At 34.3% G+C, this 19,327-nt stretch overlaps 1 protein-coding gene across 19 annotated transcripts in view; it reads left to right on the forward strand.

Moving 5' to 3' along the window:
• The window catches only part of CASK (peripheral plasma membrane protein CASK), a 194,445-nt gene that overhangs the window by 58,025 nt on the left and 117,093 nt on the right, over positions 1 to 19,327 (forward strand). For 3 of the 19 annotated variants that reach the window (XM_073963073.1, XM_073963077.1, XM_073963080.1), the window contains exon 1: positions 7,039 to 7,264. The exons of 10 other annotated variants lie outside the window; for them this stretch is intronic. The gene's annotated coding sequence lies outside the window, so the exon portion shown is untranslated. Of the gene's footprint in view, positions 1 to 7,036; positions 7,265 to 19,327 lie in introns of those variants that run through there. 6 more of the 19 variants (XM_073963078.1, XM_073963075.1, XM_073963076.1 and 3 more) reach the window with 4 other exon arrangements.

Below are 19,327 nucleotides of genomic sequence, written 5' to 3' on the forward strand. Positions count from 1 at the left end.
TTGCACGGGGCAACTAATTTGGTCCAAACTTTGGATTTCCTAATATTTTCAACATTTGTGTCTAAGTACTGTTTAGGGTCTGTTCGAAGATCCTTTGGAAATGCATACTGTTGCCGTTCGTTGTGGTCCAGCTTACAGCGATATTATGTTTTCCGTGGACAAGTCCATGCTTCCTGGCATACTGGTCCAAAAATTATACGATTGCCCACTGAAATGACTAGTGGGCGCTATATCTATGAAAATGATATGACTCTCAAAATAAGATCCACTTCCACCGCAACAATTTTGAACTTTAATCCTAATCCACATTTTTATCAGCAAGTTCAAATGTCCAAAAAGGGCGACATAATTCTGAAAAGACCCTAAATACATTCGATCAGTCTGTAGATGAAATTTTCAATTCACATTTGCTGAGGGTATTTCTTCGTCGACAAACCCGACTGATATTTTTGTACTTGTTTGTTAACCCATCTACGAGTATTAGTCCATATTTATATTAGGCACTTTTCCTTGCGGCAATTGCCAATTTGTCGGTGAGAGAGGGTGTTGATAGGCAAAGGGTTACCATATGCCTCACCTTTCTCTGCATCAAACTGACAATTGCCGGAAGGAAAATTGCCTAATGTAAATATGGACCAACATTCAACACAAATAGCGAAATGTAAACAGTTTTTGCCTAAAAGTTCACAACATATTTTTATTAACAAAACGGTGTTAACAGTAGTAAATATTTAATTAAAATAAATGTATTAATCAGTTTTTTTGAGCGGAACTGTATGCACATGGATTATATGCATACATACAGTTTGACAACAAATGTATTGCAAATGCCAAAATTGTAAAAATGTCATATTAATTGTTCGCTTATGGCAACAAATTATGTAAAAGCTGTACGGTTTTTTTTGTTCACAACTCTTACTGTTGGTCCTCAAAACAATATTCCGTCGAAATGTACAAAGTTTATTTGCAATTTATAACAAATACGGACTAAAATAAGAATTACTTACCACTTTGAGGTGACAATAAATGTATTGCATAGGGAAAAGCAGTACTACAAAACTAATCATTTTTGAACATTTTTGTAGTTATTATGCATTTTTATGACTTTTGCGGCTAAAGTTCAGTGACAATAACAGCCTTCGTGGAGTGTCTTCAGACAGGTGAAAAACGTATGTGACCATATTGACAATAAACAATGACGAATCGGCCGCAGACAAGCATGCAAAGAATGAATATTTGACTCAATATGTATTGTCGAATAATGGACCAGTGCAAAACAGTCCGATTTTGGCTTTGAAAATATCGAAATACCTCTGGCCACTATAGGGAAAAATAGACCCTCAGTGTATTATTTTGAAAGACCTACAACGGAGCCCTATTTCCTCTCTCAATATTATTGGAATCACTTAATTTTTACTAAATTGATAGCTATTATACTCTGCTATCATAATAAATCCCAAAAAGTGCGCCAAATCTAATAAAATCCATCAAATATGGAAATTATACACCTTCTAGAAAAGCTGGAATACCGAATTTTTGGGTAATATATTTTTTATCAAGCAAAAAGTATGAAAATTCGGGTTCATGGACATAATGACAAGACATCCCCACTGACATCATTAGGAAATATTTAATAGTCATTACTCTGAAAGTCGGTAAGACGGGTCCAAAAAGCTCAAACACGTTCAAATCCCACCATTCCAAAGGCCCGGTCATGACATATTAATCTTATTTGTGTAAGTTGCTGATGTAATATAACAAAACTAAACTGATAAATACCTCGGGCCAAACTCCTGATATAAACCCTTACACATTTGTTGGGTCCAGTTTAAGAAAAAAACTCGAAAAAGTCCTCCAACGAAAGATCAAGATTTAATACAAATTGGGGGACCAGTACCAGTTGAGTGTAACATGCCGAGCCTTAAATTTTGGTTTAACCGTAGATTTGGTAATTTTTGCAATACATTTATTTTCACCTCCAACTACACTATTTTCACATATAATTCGAAGAATTTCAGTTGTAATTTGATTATTTCATTTGAAATTCGAAACATTTCACTTGTAATTTGAGAATTCCAACTGAATTTCGAATTATTTCATTTGTAATTTGAGAATTCCATTTGAAATTCGAATTATTTTATTTGTATTTTGAATTTTTTCATTTGTAATTCGATTTTTTCTATTTGTAATTTCAATTTTTCTATTTGTAAATCGAAGTTTTTCATTTGGAATTTCAAATGAAACAAGTAAAAAGTCGTTAAGTTCGGCCGGGCCGATGAAAGTCCTTGGTGTGTGTATATTAAAAACCCCGAAGGACAGATGCGCCGTGAGTCGAACTTCCCCGTTATGGCGTGATGAAGTTTTTGCAAGAGACCCTGTAAGCCATCATGAATTAGCATTATATCTCTCACGGCGGATCTGTCCTTCAGGGTTCATAATATACTCACCAAGGCCTTTCTTCCCCAAGAGGAATTTTTTATGGTGCCTATATCTAACTATGTATGTTGACAATTTTTTGTGGGCTAGAAATTGGGAGATACCGTTATATTGGGGTTTTAATAAAAAACATGGACCTATGTTGACAGTTTTTGATGGGAGCCTTTAATGTCAAATAACTCCTAATTCGGTTAAAAATTGCAGCTAGAATCCGAAAATCGAAAATCGGTACATAACGTGGGAACTTCAAAAGTCATTAACAGCTAGTTCGGAGGTATGTAGGCTATACGAAGATATGAACTTAAATGAACAATTTTTGTTGCAGAATTTTTGTTGGCTTTTAAATTTCAAATTACAGAAAGTTCGTCCAAAAAATAAAGCTAAGGTACGGAAAATCGGGAGGTTTGTTTTGGGGCTATACCAAAACATGGACCTACGTTGGTTAAACATTTTAAGTGAAATCCTCAAAGTATCGAAAATCAGGAAGTATCGTTATATTGGGGCTACCTTGACAATTGTTGATGCAGATGTGTGGTGACCACTACAACCTTCAAATGTCAAATTACATTTTGTTCGGTTAATAATTGTAGCTAAAATTGCAAAATTACTGAAAATTGGGAGGTACCGTTATATGGGAGCTATATCCGAACATGGACCTATGTTGACAATTTTTGATGGAAAGGTGTTGTGACCACTAAGAACTTCAAATGTCAAATTACTGCTAGTTCGGTTTAATATTGTAGCTAAAATCATCAAATTGCTGAAAATCGGAAGGTACCGTTATATGGGGGCTTTATCAATACACACGGTGCGCCTTAACTAATTTTAAATGGAGGGTGCTTACACCTGGGAAGTTTTAGCAGATTCTGAAACTAGAATGCTCATAGATGAGAAATATCAAGAAACAAAAAAAAAAAAAAAAAAAAATGCCGGAGGGATTTTCAAATAAATCGCGATTTAAGTTCACATTTTTAGGGGTTGTTTAGGTTTTCACGATTGGAAACCGCGAGTCCGCGAGTTAAGGCACACCGTGTACATCGACCTTTCTTGACAATTTTTGGTAGAGAGGTGTGGTGTCCGCTAGGAATTTCAAATATCAAATGTTCAATTTACAGATAATTCGGTTAAAACTTGTAGGTAAAATTTTCAAAATACCGAAAATCGGGAGGTACCGTTATATGGGGCTATACAAAAACATGGACCTATGTTCATAATTTTTTCGAATATAAGTTTTATGGTCACTAAGAACCCTAAATATCAAATTATAGCTAATTCGGTCAAGAAATGTGACTTAAAACGTCAAAATATTTGAAATCGGGCGGTAACGTTATATGGGGGCTATTCCAAAACATGGACCTATGTCCACTAGTTTTGTTATATAAGTTTATTGAATCGGTCTGAAAATGTAGCTAAAAACGTCAAAATACCGTAAATCGGGAGGTACCGTTATATGGGAGCTATACCAAAACGTGGACTTATTAAAGAATACAACTTTTGTTATATAAGTTTATTGACACTTAAGAACCCTAATGTCAAATTATAGCTAAATCGGTCTGAAAATGTAGCTAAAAACGTCAAAGTACCGTAAATCGGGGGGTACCGTTATAGGGGGACTATACCAAAACGTGGACCTATGTTCACAACTTTTGTTATAAAAGTTTATTGACACTTAAGAACCCAAATGTCAAATTATAGCTACATCGGTCTGAAAATGTAGCTAAAAACGTCAAAATACCGTAAATCGGGGGGTACCGTTATATGGGGGCTATACCAAAACGTGGACCTATGTCCACAAGTTCTGTTATATAAGTTTATTGACACATAAGAACCCTAAATGTCAAATTATAGCTAAATCGGTCTGATAATGTAGCTAAAAACGTCAAAATACCGTAAATCGGGGGTACCGTTATATGGGGGCTATACCAAAACGTGGACCTATGTCCACAAGTTTTGTTATATAAGTTTATTGACACATAAGAACCCTAAATGTCAAATTATAGCTAAATCGGTCTGAAAATGTAGCTAAAAACGTCAAAATTCCGTAAATCGGGGGGTACCGTTATATGGGGGCTATACCAAAACGTGGACCTATGTCCACAACTTTTGTTATATAAGTTTATTGACACTTAAAAACCCTAAATGTCAAATTATAGCTAAATCGGTCTGAAAATGTAGCTAAAAACGTCAAAATACCGTAAATCGGGGGGTACCGTTATATGGGTGCTATACCAAAACGTGGACCTATGTCCACAAGTTTTGTTATATAAGTTTATTGACACTTAAGAACCCTAAATGTCAAATTATAGCTAAATCGGTCTGAAAATGTAGCTAAAAACGTCAAAATACCGTAAATCGGGGGGTACGGTTATATGGGGGCTATACCAAAACGTGGAGCTATGTCCACAACTTTTGTTATATAAGTTTATTGACACTTAAGAACCCTAAATGTCAAATTATAGCTAAATCGGTATGAAAATGTAGCTAAAAACGTCAAAATACCGTAAATCGGGGGGTACCGTTATATGGGGGCTATACCAAAACGTGGACCGATATACCCCATCATCGAACTTGACCTGCCTGCAAACAAAAGACGCATTTTCCCAAAATTTCAGCGTCCTATCTCCATTTTTGTGGATGCTAGAGTGATTACCACAGACGGACGGACGGACGGACGTGCACAGATCGACTCAGAATTTTACCCTGATCAAGAACATATATATACTTTATAGGGTCGCAAATGAGTATTTCAATGCGTTACAAACGGAAAAACAAACTTAATATACCCTCCATACTATGGTGGAGGGTATACAAATTCAAATTACAAATGAAAAAAATTCAAACTTCAAATGGAATTCTGAAACTACAAATGAAATAATTCGAAATTAAATTGGAATTCTCAAATTACAAGTGAAATGTTTCGAATTACAACTGAAATTATTCGAATTACATGTGAAACTGGTGTAGTAGTTAATTCTTATTTTTGAACGTATTTTTATAAATCGCAAATAAACTTTGCATATTTTGACGGAATATTGTTTTGGGGACCAATACAAAGAGATTTGCACAAAAACCCGTACAGTTTTTAAATAATTTGTTGCCATAAACGAACAATTAACCCACTTAGCGCCGAGAATTTTTTTTGCGAGAAAACTTGAAATTTTTTATGAAAATTATATTTTTGAGATTTTTTAAGCATTTTTTAAAAAATAACTTTTTTCTCTAAAACGTATAGTTTTCCTGCAATCGGGCCTTCTTTTAAAAGTTCGAAAAACTTTGGAGGGTAATATTGGTGTATCATTACATGCCAATCCCTTGGTTTTTGATTGAGAAAATACTCTTACTATATTCCTAACAAATCCCTGACTTTATATGATTCTAACATTTTTGATTAAATTTTTATCGCATATTTAAATTTTTCATCAAAAGTCGAAAATTACAAAAAAGTCGATTTTTTTGAATAGCTTGGGTTTTTGGCCAATTGCGTGGAAATGCGTAGGTCAAATGAAGCGCTATCAGCGTGAAATTACAGATAACAGACAATACTATAACAAAATGCAAAAAACCCCTCAAAAATATTTGAAAAAACCAGAGTTTTACGTCAATTTTTGCAACCATTTTTTGTGGCGTTTAAACGACCAGTGGCTTTATCTGGGTTAATATCATTTTTTTTTACAATGTTGGCCTTTGCAGTACATTTGTTTACTAACTGTATGTATATAGATGGGTATTGGCCACGCCAACGTATAATGCATCTATTTTAATATAGAAATATGTACGTATACGCAACATGCATATGTACGTAAATAGCAAGGTTATGAGGAAAAGATTTGCAAAATGTCACTCATATGGTAGACTTTAAACATGTTTAGCACAAGAATAGAGCATGTAAGCAAGCATTCAATAAATTTGTATGCAATGAACACTCTGAACGAGTTCTTTTGTGAATGTGTATATCATTAAGCGTGCTACTTTTGATATCATCGATTCGTCTTGTGTCCTTTCTAAAAGCAATGACAGAGAATGGCAATAGAGCAACACCATTAATTTTATCTGAAAGAGAAAAGTTTCCTCAAGCAGTTAGGAAGGATGAAGGAACAAACGATGTGTCAGTAGGCACACGTTTTCACAGCAATTGCATTGCAGAGATTAAAGGAAAACAAATATAAACTTTGCTGAATATGAATTCCAGCTCTCTCGCATTCTCTCACAGGCTTGTTTTCGTTCTCCGTCGTTGTCTGTCCGGCGGATTGCACAGAATGCATTGGGCTGTATGCTATCAGATGCTGTGTATCTACATTCGATTTTTTTTCGGTTATAAATACGATTGCAACGAAAGGGTGTAAGTGACAGGCTGCAGTGGGGTTGATTCTAGATAAATGCTAGGCTTTTTTTTTTTGAGATTCATTCGGCACCAATCAACTGCATGTGTGGGTTTCCTTTGACTTGGCTTGGCCCTTGCCTTCTGCCGCGGCAATGTCGGCGTTGCTGCGACCTCATAAATGATCTAAGTTTGGGAAGCGGAACAGTACACACGAAGCAGAGATGCAGAGGCAATACTGATACATTGCATGTTTATAGCACGCTCCATCAACGAACAACAACAAGTCAACTAGCAACATTTACGTGGTTCGCACCTCAGTTGCTAGCGTCGCGGTATTTTCCGCCTCAAGCTCCCTACGGTAATGGTGAGAGGTATCAATTGTGCTTTGCATCTAAATTATGACAAAATATGTTGAAACCAAAACCCAAAAGTTTTCGTAGATAATGAAGTTACCCGCCACTATATATTGTACATTGATTTTGTCATCCGCCGAATGTGATTGGAAGTGTATGTGTAAATATGGCATGCCTTTTGGATATGTTGAGTGTACGATTCCATGATAGTTTGACAATTCATACGTGTTTGTGTGTGTGCGCGCGCGAAAGTCCTTTGTATAATACATATGAAATATTTTCCAAATACGCTTTAGTCAAATGGAAAGACAAAAGTGAATGATTTCTCGGCACAACTTCCAAATAGAGTGCACAAGTTTGCTATCTCGTTTAGAAGTGATTTTCACCAACGGCCATACTTATCGGGAACATACAAAACGAACCTTTGTGAATTTGTTTTAAAACCTGCTTTTAACACACATAAACAAGTCAAGCCGTTTTGTTTGTGCGGAAGGCGAAGAAACAAGACATCATCATCATCTTTTCTTCAAACCAAATGAAAATAAAAATAAAAAAGAACGGGAATAAAATCATGTATAAAAGTTACACTGTTATCAAAAACGGTACTGCATGCCACCACAATTTGTGTGTGTATTTTACAGTCTTATGCTTGGTTTACATTTACGATTTCAATTCCTTTGCGTATACGCGAAAAGAAAATTCATCTGAAATCCATTGGATTTCATTGGCCGTTTATGCAATGGAATTGACAGTTGAAATCGAGTGGATTTTGTAAATGTAAACTTACTATTACTTGTACTGTTTGGTTTCGTCCTATGTACTCGTGGTTCATACGACATTCGTACCTGTGTAAACACAGCGCCAACAAACAAGTACTTTAACGAGCGATTTAAGCAATTTAAATGAATCGATTGCAATGAATTCTGACATACGCATGTATGTTCGATACTATATTAACTATTTGCACAATTAAAATAGAAAAAAATTGTGGTTTTCATGCATAACGAGTTATTGACGCCACGTAGTTGTACTTTTTGAGAGCTTTCCATATATCACTATTCCGTCTTTCAAGTGAAAACGACGTAAAACAAAGTGTGCTCTTTTGCATGCTATTTTATATTGATTTTCTGGTTTTATGTAATTTACTCTCAAACACAAGTCCCTCTGCGTTATTTTTATGAAGACAAAAAAAAGATCCATTGTCCAATAAACAGCAAAAATTCTGATCAAATTTGTAAGTGGTCATAACCACTTAAAATAAGTTATTTCTTATTGAAATTGATTATAATATTCAATATCGAACAATTCTACATAAGTCTAATACAGAATTTTCGCCAAATCGCGTTAATAAAGCGTTTATTTCAATTGAAATAAATCATATGTATACATATAAATGTTTACAAAAAATATATATTTTTCGGTCTCCTAAACATTTTGGTTTTAGACTTATGTCGTTATGTATGAAACCATAGAGATTAATCACTACCAAAACTAGTTTCATTGAAATTTACTGCAAAAACTGGAACCTATTTATCTCATTTGATATCGATATATTGATTTGTTTCGATCGAAATGTCTAAACTTGGCAGGCTAGTATTCGGTATCGATTTAAGTGTTTACTCCTATTTGGATTAGTTATCGAAAAAAGAGAAGCAAGAAAAATTTGGGAAGTAATTCGTAAAAAAGAAATGTAACGCTGGTCGTATCGACTCACTTACTTGTCATTGGCCTCTTAACACGTTCGCAGACGTGAATGCTATAGCATTCATTTTCATGTAGGATCACGTGAATGTTATATTATTCACATGCAAAGTCAATCTTTAGTCATTTACTTGTAGATACAATCGCAAGTTTTTGTGATTAATGTACTTGATACGACAAATTGTATATATATCCCTAATATAATAAATAAACAAGTGAGCAAAGGCTTTAGTCGGGACGGGGCCGACCATGTGATACCCCTGTGCATAAGCTTTTCACTGGTAAACATTTTCTCCACATAAGCTTTTTGTTTATTCCGACTCCTGAATATTATCCGACTATTACCAAACATAATAGGCTTCTTCTTTGACCACCTACGACAACCAACTTTATATTGTTGTAGCACTTGCCAGATTTTGCTTTTGCTATACCTTTTAAAGAAACAGAGCTATTGGCTTTAAAATAAAACGTTGACCTTTTATACAAATAAGTTTTTGCCCATTCTGACCCCTGAATAGTATCCGACCATCATCAAAATCTTCTTCCTCTGTGGGACCCCCATTAACTCCCAAAATTTCGTGATGATCCGATCAAAATTGCGACCTGTAGCGCGATTTCGAAAAAAAATTGAAAGATGGGATGTATTACGGTCTATTGCTATATCTCCGTTATTTGGCCACCTACGCCAACCTACTTTGCACCATTGTAAAGGTGGGATATTCTACTTTCATAGTCAGGCTTTGCTTTTGGAAGCTCCCCAACCAAAGCTGTGATATTTGTCATTATAATTAAAATCGCAAAAATGAAAAGTTGGTTTGTATTAGCGAGTATTGCGATATTTTCATTGTTTGTCCACTTACGACAGCCTACTATACATCGTTGTAAAGGTGATATTTTCTACTTTCATTAGCATGCTTTTGATATACCCCTTAAAGATGCGGAGATATTCGCATTGAAATAAAATGTTGACTTTTTCTTCAAATATGTTTTTGCCCTGAATATTATCCGTTATTATCCATCACCAAAATCAATAGGCTTCTTCCCCACTGGGACCCTCATCAACATCCGATCAAAATTGCGACCTGTAGCGTGATTACAAGGTTTATATGGAAATACGGACGGACGGACACACACTGCCAGATCGACTCAGCTCGGCGAGACATTCATTTTGGTATACATAAGTATGGGTCTACGACCATTATTTCGATGCGTTACAAACATTTTGGCCAAAACCAACTTATAATACCCTCCCCACATAGTGGTGTAGGGTATAACAATTATAATAATGTTAATAATTAATTAATAAATGCTCAAAAACTGATTTTGACAAAAAATTGTATGTCATTTGGTGTCTCGAGGTTTTTTTGCGTCCGCGAACGTGTTAACTATACCAATGAATGTAAATGATTATTTTATTATTATCCGGATTACCCTACTCAGAAATACTCAAACAATTTTGATCGACTTGACTTTTCAAGTATGTATTAATTAATTTATGAATCTTCCTCCATAAATTTTATTCGGTAGTGAAACTACGAGAACAACATAATATTTTCAGAAACTGAAAAAAGACAAGAACGCACCACCAACTCGCAACACACGTCCACAAAACAAATCTTAACAACTAAAAATCTTACCAAGGAAATTGACAAAATACAATAACAAGCACCCAATGCTGATAACTCTGAACAAAGAATACAAGGACGTTTCCTTCCCCAACACCGAAATTCATACATATGTACAATGTACTTACACACATATGGGAACATATATTCGCTATATTTGTATATATTTCCCATAAGGCTGATAGCCAATTAAAATACTGTATTGGAAAAACGAAAACGAAATTTTGTTTCGTTGGCGAAGGGAAAAAAATCTTGAGTTTAATTTTTGCGATCAATAATTGTAATTTTGCTTCTATCGATTATAGTGTAAGTGAAATATTGCGAGCTTTCGCTCTAAACTACTTACGGTGTCGAAAAGAAAACTGTTTTTACATAAAATATTTTTCGATCACAAACATACATACATACATTAAGTGATGCTACTAAATACATTGGAATCGCAATAATGTAAACAGTACTTGCAAATTCCCCGTTTTCACCGAATTCATAAATATTTGGATTTTTACTGTAATATGTACCGTAAGTGATAATTGAGTAGAAGAAAGTACAATCTGCACAAATAATATGGCTAAAAGAATTTACCTATACGACGAAAGGCAGTGCCCAAATCGGCAATGATAACTTCTCCCTTCAATTGAGTTGGAGCTACTGGTTTTTGCATGCCCTTACTCACACAGACATGTGTGTATTTATTATCGTGCGGTCGGCCGGAATGTCGGATGGATGAATATGAATGTATGTATCTGCATGCTGTTAAAATCGGTATAACAACTCGTGTTGTGACCTAAATTTGAAGCCCGAATAGAGTCAATTGCAAAACGAACAAAAAATTTCAAAATACGGCAATGCTACTGTATTTTTCTGCTTGAGTAATATTTTTGCCTATGTGGTTTCAAAAGCACGTGAGGACATTTAAGATGCTGTTGAATGAATATAAAATTACCTATGATCTCGTTTTTCGCATTTTGTTCGAAAATATTAACAAATGCTAACTTGTTGGCAAATTAGTTTACACCAAAGATACAAATCATTCACCAAAAGTAGTAAATGTTAAGGCACAATTTTGAAATTGCCATTAACAGTACATATGGACATTTATTTATAAACAAAAGAATACAAAACAATTTCAAATGATAAAAAAGTGGACAGAAATATGTACGTTGAACAATGATTTTTGAAAATTTTATATCAAAAAAATTGATAAAATTATTATTTTCAAAAACAAATGCTGATACCATGCATTTGTTTTGCCATTCAGCCCTATTCTGAACATTCCCATTCCCACGCTTTCCATATTCTCAACGATGTGGGAGGAGCACAAAATGGGAAAAGAAATTTTGAAATTCGAAATTAGTTGTACCAAATTATTATTGCATACTTTAGGGAGCTGTAATTTTGTTTTATAATAAAAACATAGACTAATAAATGCATAGACATTTATTTGCTCTCAGCATTTATCTTCGAAATTTTCGAAAATTGGTAGATGGCGTTAGTAGTTTTATTTAAAGTTACTATAGATTTTAAACTATTTATTCTGATAAAAGACAAAATATGGATAATCTTTGGCCAGATCAACATCCTCATATAAACAAATCCAAAAAAATATTGTAATTTGCCCTAAAACATTGTGCAATTGTGTGAAAAGATTAGGTACTTTGCATACCGGCGACACCTACAAAAAAGAAGCACCCTACAATTCTCTTTGTCTATGAATTTATTAGTCTATGATAAAAATGCGTATTTGCATTGATTTCACGGTTTTTGAATTAGGTAAGTAAACGCACAGCTCACATAATTCAACAACCCTGCATTAATTTAAGGATTTTTTATGTGAATGGAGTCAAACGTTATTGTGTGGTTTTGTACTCATGTAAACATTTTTTAATTATTAGGCAAACCTACTTTTTGTGTATAAAATAATAGGGATTTTTTAAGTTTGTAACGAATTTAAAAATTATATGTTGATGTCCATTCGGAATAATTTGAGTTAGGGATTTAACGAGTATATCGCTAGTTTTATTTATTCCTAATGATCGCTAGACTTCGTATTTTGCATATTTTTAAAAAACTCAAGATAAATTCTGACATTTTTTCTCGATTATTACATGTTTTTGCCTATTATTAAACACTCTAAATTATTTGTTGAAAATTGTAATGAAATGACTGTGATTTTTTTCTGATTTTTTAGGGGGTGCTCAATAATTAACAAATTATAGAGCAATTTATGGAAATGCGTAGTTCCAAACACAAATTATTGCAAAAACAGTACTTTCAACAGAATATGTTTGAAATTAAACAGAAACTGCGTAATTTCAAGTAATTGCAACAGTAGTAGTAGTCTTCTATATGTTCTGGCGGTCCATGACAGTAACGAAGTGCGGATAAATGGTTTTTATGGGTTTCGGCATATGAGAACAATATCTTCCACCTTTATTGGCATGATATTAAAGACCCTAGTCTAGAGGAATGGGGCTAATACCTAAGGTTTACGTAACGTATGGGCAGGGATCTGAAACATTACCCATATTTATGAATAACTTGCTGCTATATTTGACTTCTATGTATAAACATTTTATAGCTTGTTTTTTTTAATATTCGAGTTTAGACATCTTGGAATCTTTTTAATTTTAGGTATGCATATAGTGTCTTTTACAAATTTACTGAGAAGAATGTGGGGAATATTTTTGTTACAAATATTAACCCTATTGCGGGTCATCAAGGGGTCTTTTTGTTTCTTTTTTTTCGAAAATCGTAAAAAACATCTTTGTAATGTGTGTGTATCAGTAGACACTTCATATTTCCACTCTCACAGGCTGAGTATATTTTTATTGGAAGAGCCGATACACATTTTACAACAGGTAAATGTTATTATTTCTTGCACGTAATGTATCCTCAAATCCTCTACGTTTGACTGAATACCTGGTACTAGTTACCGTTTATTTTTAAATGGATGGCAACATTCGTACAACTGGCCATGATGTAATGTATGCGTCTTTGGATTGTAAGAACCAATCACCATACATTACAAGTGTCAAGGTGTCCAACACTAAGAGCGGCGGTTCGAGACGAGCGAAGACAGTTAGGACGAAAACATGCTCATGGTGACGATGGTTGTGTGCAGTGGTTGGGTTTGTGTGCAATTGCATCTCGACGGAACAATGGTGAATAATTGCGACAATGACAATGATTTGTCCGCAAAATGCGACAAGCACCACTTCTAAATAAAATATTTTGTTAAATCCCTTCGTTAGTGATACTACAACCGTCGGCAAAATTTTAGCACGCGAGAAATTTGAACGTACACGGAGGAAAAAAACGCCTATCTAACATATGTCCCAAACATATTTTGCAGCAAACATATATTTGTTTGCAATCAGTCCCAAACATAATATATGTTTGGGTCCTGCAAACAAATATATGTTTTTTTTTGTGCAAACAAATTATATGACACACATTGAAATGAATGCTCACTTGCTCTCAGGAAGCTCTCACTGGTTATCTCTAACATATACACACATTTATAATTGGTGGTGGTTTATTGAAAGGCATAAAAAGAGCAAAAGCACAACAGACACATAGGTACATACAAAATGCCAAGGAAATACATAACACACTTTAATAAAAGAAAAAATGAATGAAATAACTTATAAAAAGTCGCACTTTTAAAAAGAAAAAACGCCCTATGTTCAGTATGAACTTTTGAATTATTCGTTTTTCTTGTTTTAAACTATTGTTCGTAGTATAAGACATTAAATCAAATAATTTCAAATAAAGGAATAAAAAAAAAACTACGGCTAATGTAGTTCAGATATAGTGCAAAACGTCATCCAAGGTTAGCGTACATTGCAAAGAAGCTGTCCACGGCTTTAGGTAATAATCAGATGATATTTAGGCGAAGCAGTGGACTAAACTTTTGCTTATTGTCCACCGTTCTCGTCTTTGCCGTTGTCATCTACATTCAAGGTTTCCGTATTATTGCGTTCTATACCGCAGCTATCCCATAAAAGTGTTCTACACCTCAAACATTCCCATCATCTTGCACAAATGTTGGCCGTTAAATTCAAATTAGACTTGGTAACTTCTTCATAAACCTCCTCGATATTTGGGCTGATGTTGGTCACATTTAAACCGATCCCATCCACGTCATTCTTTTTAAGCTTGTAGAAAACTTTATGAAATCTTTTTATTCGTTTAAAAAAAAGTTTATAGAATCAATCGTGTAAATTTCGGTTATTGCTTTTACGGCTGTTCTATGGTGAACAGTTGGATGTGCACGTGTAAACGTTTAAACAACCCTTCATGTTCGTAAGCGTAACACTGTATGTTGTAGTGTGTTCCTCTTCAAATCAGAAGATCGCAATATCAAATCCAGCAGAAAGCAAAATAAAATAAAGTAGAATAAAATAAAAATATGAAGTGCGTTGAAATTGAAAACCAAATTCCGCCTCAACTGTTGTAATATATAATCTTCAGCTCATTTTTCAACTTCTAGTGGCCATATAGTAACAAGTTATTCCAGTAGTTATAGAATTACTAGTTATTCAGTACGACATGCCCTTGTAAAAATAATGGATTAGTAAGTAGTTAAGAGTACCAAAAAGTACTCTTAAAACCCATTATTTGGTAATGATTTTTTACTGGGTGTATCAGTGTTTTTCATTGAAGCAGAAATGCTCCACAGAAACCGCTATTAAATACGCGATTCTATTTCAGAATTTCTTATATCTCGCGTTATATATGGAATGATTTATTAGATCCGGAACTTAAAAATCTACAATTTGCAATGTTGTACGAGTTAATCGAATGACAATTGAACAAGTAAAAAAGTATCAGTCGGCTTTGCCGACAGAGATATACCCTCAGCCTGTGTGGATTGAAATACTCTAAGCACTACCTTCGAATTTCATCTAATATTCGAAGAAATGTTACGATATCCAAAGTGTGGACGAACGCAGTATTCGGGCTATTTTCTCAAGAAGTGTGGACTTGCCCCCGAAAAATCGTTTATTGTCGTAATTGAGACAGAGAATACAAGATGCTTCAACAAAAATCAAAGTGATTCGAGAACAGATTTTAAAGTGAATTTATCCAAAATTTTGTGTGGGAGGTACCCGAAGGACTGAACAAAACAAATATAGTCCATATTTGAACCTGATCTATATCTGGTAAATATATTAGGATGTGTAAAGTATGGACCAAATCGGTCACTCCCATCCAGAGTTATCGTGCGCACAATTTTTTTTGAACATTTTTGAACTTTTTTGGGGGAGGTACCTGAAGGTGTGGACCGATATGGCTTATCTTCGAACTTAAACTAAGGGATCGATTATGGATAACAATCCAACTCCAGTTGCGTTGCCGACAGCAAATTTAATAATAGAAATTTCCATTTCCGCATTGAAATTTCATACGTTTTACCATTAAATTAGTAGCTCAAAGTTCAAAACACTGATATTGAATGAATTTGACTAAAATTTGTGTCGTTTCATTTATTTTAGTTGTATGATTTTCTCTTCTGGCAACGCAACTATAGTTGAGTTGCTATCCATAATCGACCCCTAAGTTTGCACAAAATATTACGAAGGCCACATTGGAACCTCATCTAAGTCTGGTAGGAATTTCACGATATGCAAATTATGGACCAACTCCGTTACTCTCTTCAAGAGTTATCGTGCGCACAAATTTTCCGAATATTTTCAAACTTTTGTTTGGAAGGTACCGGAAGGAGTGGACCGATATAACCCATCTTCGAACTTAAACTGACAAAATATTACGAAAGCCAAATTTTGGACCGAATCGGTTGATCCGTTCGAGAGTTATCGTGCGCTTCAGCCAGTCAGACAGACGGACGGACATGGCTAAATCAACTCAAAATTGTCTGAAACACATTTCGTCCAAACATACTTGGGATCTAAAACCATTATTTCGATGAGGCACATTTTGCCCGGATGACAGTGTATATACCCTCGTTAGCATAAATGCTGAGGGTATAAAAACTAAAGCCGAAAAATATGATTTTTAGAATAACGTTTGCACGAAATTTCTGCATTTGGTTGCATATTTCTTTGAAGCTATGCGTACTACATTCACGACATAAATATCAAATTACTCAGAATCGCGAGTACTACAATCCTGTAAATGATTTTCTGAAAAACAATTTAGCGAAACGTGACTAGAAGAACCCTGCAAAAAAGATCCTCCCAAAGATCCTCCTACAAAACCACCTACTAACCCATTATTTTAACAAGACAATGTCGCACTGTATTACTACTTATTCTATGACCACTAGATTAACTAGTTATTCTATGGCCACTGGAAGTTGAAAAATAAGCTATAAGATAAAAAATATTTTTTTTGTTTATAAAAAAACAACACAGTTTACACGCAGAGAAAAAAATATGATTGACCCAACAATATTCGAAGAGCAAAATATGTATTGTAAAGATATAATTGTTTTTGTCATATCCAACAATAGTTTTTATCTGCTGGACAATATTATTCTCTTTTCTTCGACAATTTTATTCTCTTCTCTCGGTATTCGATGCCGTGGTGAAAAACACAATTATGGTGAGTTTTGTTTATCTTCGTTTTTTGTGTATGTACACCATAGATAAACACTCGCCTTTACGTTTTCGATTCACCATAGAAATGCTCTCTTCTTGTTAATGATTGATGTACACCAACAATGATACTCTTGTTTTATTTGTTTCTTCCCTGCAAACATTTGGAAGGTTGTTGGGCGATTTTTTGATCAGATTATTCTTTTGCGCTTCTTTCCGGCGATCTTTTAGCGAATTTTTATATAAAAATCACCCACGCGAGTAATTTGCCATTCATAGACGATTCTCTACAATTATTGTTTATTATCAATCGCTACAACGAATCTTCTGCTATGTATCTCGGCGATCTTTCCGCGAATTTGTATTAAGTTTCCTAATTAAGAGAGTTTCTCAATATAATGATTAGAGTCTTTTTAAGATTTTTTCTTTTTATCAGAATTGAAACCGCCATAACTTTTGCGCGCAACAACCAAAATTAGTATCTCGAACAGATTTAAGAATGGGATTTTTTTCCCAATGTATGTACCAAAAATCATTCATGTAGCTTAAAAAAAATTTTTAATGTTTTTTTATGGAAAACTAAAAAATTTTGTCTTTTCTTCATATATGGTATTTACTGCCCCAACACCATAACCAACAATGCTCTGTGGAATATGTCGAATCAACAACCACTGGAAGTAGAAATTAAGCGAAAGAAATACAGATGGCTTGGTCATACCATGAGAAAAGCTTCAACTGACGTAACCAAACAACTAATCGAGTACAATCCTCAAGGTTCGAGACGTATTGGTCGACCGACATGCACCTGGAGGCGCCAAGTAGAATCGGAATTAAAACAGAGCTGAATAACATGGAGTGAAATGAAAAATCTTGCCAGGGATAGAGATAGATGGAAAACATTTGTGACGGCCCTATGTTCCAGTCGGAATTAAAAGGACTATATACATATATTCTACATAAATACGATACAAATGGCACGTATAATATTATGAGTACTGACAAACACAAATATGTCCGGGTTTTGCCAAGTGAAATGAAGAAAGTGAATACAAGTACTACAACATAAGGAATAATTAAAAATTATAACAAATCAGAAAAGAAAACAAAAAGGGTAAAAATTAAAGACAACAAATGAAAGAAACAAAAAACAAAGAAGAATGAAAAATAAATGTCCTTTAATTTTTTCTTTATATTTTCTTCTTCTTAAGATCTTCCATATGATTCGTCAGCGAATCTTGGACGAGATTCGCATTGCATAAACACTTACTTTAGGTTGGTGATACGCGGAAGATTTTTTAGGGGATATCGCCTGCGACAAATTATTCGCCCAAGAGAATCGCGAACTATTTTTAGGCGATAGAAAATGTTTGCAGGGATGGAGTAGTTAATGTGTGTTCATTCACTTTGTTGTCGTTTTAGTTTTAGGCAAAACTTGTTTATGTGTTGTGTTTGTCAATACGCATAATATTATACGTGAAATTTATACCAAAGTTATGAGGAAAGTGTAAAAAAGAATTATGGTAACATGGGGCGCCTTCGCCACGCCTTAACGTTTTTTCAAATATTATTTTTGGTACAAATATTAGCATATCTTGAACATAAGTTTTGATATATAAATGGTTATAATTTTGTTTTTAAAATATTATTTTTGAGAATTTACAAAATGTCTAAAAAGTGGCGAAGCCTCCCCACCCATGGGGCAGCTTCGCCACCGATATTGAATATTCTCCAACGGACTCTAAAACTGTAATTTACCATACTTCTTCCTTAAATATCAACATTATGCAAAAAGGAACACGTTTTCTATTGAATAATCAATATAATTCACAAAAAGTAACCGATTCTAGCCGTTAATTGAAGTAGGCACCTTGAATTTAGGTACAAAAATCATAATATAACTAAAACAAGATACGGCGTAGGCGCCCCACCCCTTACGTATTTCATAATATTAATATATTGAAATTTGTAATTGTTTTTTTTTTTTCATGCGAATTGTTGGGATTTATAATCTTCAGTAGTTGTCTTCTAACGGTATAAAATGTGTTTTTGATATCACAAAAGGTAAAGAAGATATCATAAAAAATACCTACCATAAGTATTTTCCCAATACCCTGAAAACACAAAACCGCGTGCGTTCGCTATCATACCTATGACACAGCTGCCAACTTTTGGGAGATGATAGATCTTCATTAAACTCATAATTTTGCCTTTAACGGATTTTTTCTAGCACTTATATTTTGCGCGAAAATCGGCGCTGGTGTAGCCGCCCCATGTTACCATACATACAATCAAGTCGAAAATTTCAGTGACAGGTTTTCTGGGCTGAATTTT

The sequence above is a fragment of the Musca autumnalis genome, unplaced genomic scaffold, assembly GCF_047663935.1.
Source record: "Musca autumnalis isolate F117 unplaced genomic scaffold, ASM4766393v1 scaffold_1, whole genome shotgun sequence".
In the NCBI taxonomy this organism is placed as follows: domain Eukaryota; kingdom Metazoa; phylum Arthropoda; class Insecta; order Diptera; family Muscidae; genus Musca; species Musca autumnalis.